General features: G+C 34.7%; 1 pseudogene; it reads right to left on the bottom strand.

Annotated features, from left to right (window-relative positions):
* Window positions 1-485: 485 nt before the first annotated feature.
* On the bottom strand, window positions 486-2,092 carry LOC142539126 (uncharacterized; annotated as a pseudogene).
* Window positions 2,093-3,293: the final 1,201 nt, after the last annotated feature.

The raw sequence follows: 3,293 nt of genomic DNA, 5'->3' as shown, positions 1-3,293 counted from the left end.
TGCATTCGAAAGAGATCTTAAAAAGGAAGAATAAAATTTTGTCTCTTCCAATTTCAAAAAAAAGGGCTCTCGAAATCACTTTTCTTTTGCAAGAAAATTTGGCAACTCCAAATTTGCAAGTTGTGCTAGTTTTTAGTGTTCTATTTCTATGCGAAATATCTTCTATTTTTCTAGTGCAATTTAGAAGATGAATAAATATTCCAGTCGTAGACCAGATTAGTATATCAAAGAAAATTCGTAGGGATATACAACAAGAGCTACGTCCGCTTATACCGAAGTAGTTGGAGCCAAGTGAAAATTATTCACTAAACGTATTTTCTAACTCTCTATAAATGTACGCTGCATTTTGGATAAAAAAAAACGATGACCCAACAGTACAATCTTGTTCCACGGGCTCGTGGGACTAGGATATGGCAATTTTGACATGATTTAGAGTTTTCAAAACATGACATGAAATTGATATGCAACTGAATCCAGACGATTGAATGACAAATTCCAGCAACAAGATTCAAGAACATGACAGCACAAATAGGGGGTGCAATTCTGATAAAATCCCATCACACACATATATCTCATCTTTTCAGCTTAAACTATAAGTTTTCGCAAAATTTTAATGCCTTTTTTCACTCAATCTTCCAAGCATAGAGAAACAGACAGAACTGTGAGGCCCTAGAATAGCTGACAGTTGAATAATACCTACTATTTACACTACAATCACTCTCATCGGATCGGCTATTATCCTCTTTATCCCCATCATCGAGCGCCCCCGGCTTGAATATGAACAACCCATGATTCAATCCAGGATCACTAAACAACCAAGCATGCACATCCCAAAACACTTGTACAGGCTGCTTGTTGACTTGCATAGTCTGATTACCTCTAAATTTCCATTGCAAGTTTCTTATGTGTATCAACACAATCCCATCTATGCTAATCCCCATCTCGGGATCTCTAGACCATAGGGTCGAGCTTTCCACAACAATATCGTGGTCCTGTTTCCTCTAATCGAATCTTGCCCTCGTGGAGAAAGACTTCTTGCCAAAAACGTGCTCTTTCTTGTAAAACATCAAAGCATCAACAAGGGCCGGTCTTGATTTCGTTGTTTTGTAGGCATTCTTCTTGTAGTCTCCTAATAATAGGACAACTTCTTCTTCCGAGACTAAGGCGACCTAAAAATCCGTGCAGGGCTCAGGGCTGGCTGAGAACTTTGCTGATCTTATATCCCAATACACCTCTAATTGGTTACCATCAAACTCGAAGGTCTTGTAACCTTTCTTGGCTCAAAAATGCCAAGGTTTAAGGTCAACTTTGCATGTGTAAACATGATCATGCTCCACACCATCGACAGATATGATTAAAGAGTGGTTCATGAGATTCTTGCTCCACAATACCATTACATTGCGCCAAAAACCTGCTATATGCGCCTGATAGGTGCACGTGACTGTACTTTGAGCGGTTTTATGCGTTACCGGATCATCTGTTAATCTCTGAGCCAGCGGTTGTTGCGACGAGGACACAGATTGAGACCTCATGGGAACATGATAAGCCATTGGGTCAAATTAATCAAACAACAGAACACAAACTTAACAATGGAAAAGAGGGACTGCTGCGTTTTTAAAGAATTCAAATCGAATAAAAAAACTTGACAAGTCTGTTGATGGATGCCAACACGCTCTTCATTGGGAAAATTTTACAAGCAACAAGAGAGCATTCATTCCAACCTCAAGGAATATAAATTTCAAAGGATTCCACGGTTAAATTGATGAAACATATATTATATATATACAAACAAACACCAAAGAAACAAAAAATTAGTGTTGGACGTGCAAAAAGATTGGATCTTTGACTTCAAGATCCATGCGAATGACCACAAACTATATGTACATAAAGATCAACAAGGCACGATGAGAAAATATTTTGAACATGAAACAATTCTATATTTCAGAAAAGACGATTAAATTTTTTAAAAGTAGATTTTTGTCGTAGAATTGTTCGCGGAAAAAGCAGGGAAAGTTGGGAGATCAAAATAAATTTGTGGAGGAAAGATATTTTCTTGAATAAGCTTTTGAAAAAGAGGTTTCCCTTGAAAAGGGCAAAATGTTGGAATGAATTTGTTGTCACAATATTTTTTTAGCATTAAATCTATAAATAGGATTATTGGACACACTTTTTTCAAAGTAAATAATTAATTAAGCTTTTGCAGCTTCTCTAAGTACAAAATAATGAGAATTTTTACATGTATCCCATGTTAGAGCAGGGGTCCACAGTGAGTCGACTTGTTTCTTGATTTTTATTGAATTCAATGTAAAAATGATTTTTATTTTATAATATTTTACGTTTTATCTAATTATGTCATTTACTTTATCCGTATATTCATGCAAGTTGCATAGATAAAGTTTTCGAATATATAATAGGTCTATGAGGCATGTCTCTCAATGTAAGACAATGAAACTCATTAGCAAGTATATCATATATTCTAAACAGTTTTTTAGCCGAACCAGCCGCTCAAATAAAGATAAAGGTCGCTCGAGCTTTAGACTAGTCTCTATGATGTAAAGGTTATGTTTCATTGGTAAGAATATGAAGATTTCTTTTATACGGATAAGTGATCATTTGATGATTCATTGAACAACTCTATATCGGACTGTCCAAGTGGTAATCATTTATCGAGTGGAATAGTCTGTTGTTATTGTTGTACAATATTAGTATTTTGACACGTGACAATGTAGAGGCTCAACGTACTAGCATGCACTTTCATCCGTTTACGGACTCTATTGAGGGTCATCATATGGCGAGGTTGAGTATAGTTTTGAAATACTTAGGAGAAAATATGTTGGAGTCGAGGATTTATGGTTTATCTACGGGAGAACATATCCTATGTGGTCTGATAAGTTAATTGCACAAGGAATCTCTAGTCAGAGTAAGAAATGTGCATTTTCGAAAGATGTTTCCTTAGTTGCACATACCATGTCACTATAATCAGTCAAAGATATATCACATCGTTATTGAATGCATATGCAACTCTCAATATACCAATTATTACATATTCGATCGGGATATATGAGTTGAAAGAACTGTACTGTACGCTAACTGATAAACATAAAAAAATTGTACATTAATTAAATGTTTTATAATATAAATTTATAGTTTTTGTTCTATTAAATGTTTAAATATTATATGTTTTATAATAAATTATATAAAATATAAGTTGTTGTGTAATTTTAAGTGTTTACTATTTTCACAGGTTCGATAAAAAATAATAACCTTGGCTTTGTAAATGGGATTATGATGAT

The sequence above is a fragment of the Primulina tabacum genome, chromosome 3 (genome assembly GCF_025594145.1).
Source record: "Primulina tabacum isolate GXHZ01 chromosome 3, ASM2559414v2, whole genome shotgun sequence".
NCBI lineage: Eukaryota > Viridiplantae > Streptophyta > Magnoliopsida > Lamiales > Gesneriaceae > Primulina > Primulina tabacum.
This window is presented reverse-complemented; position numbering and strand designations above follow the sequence as displayed.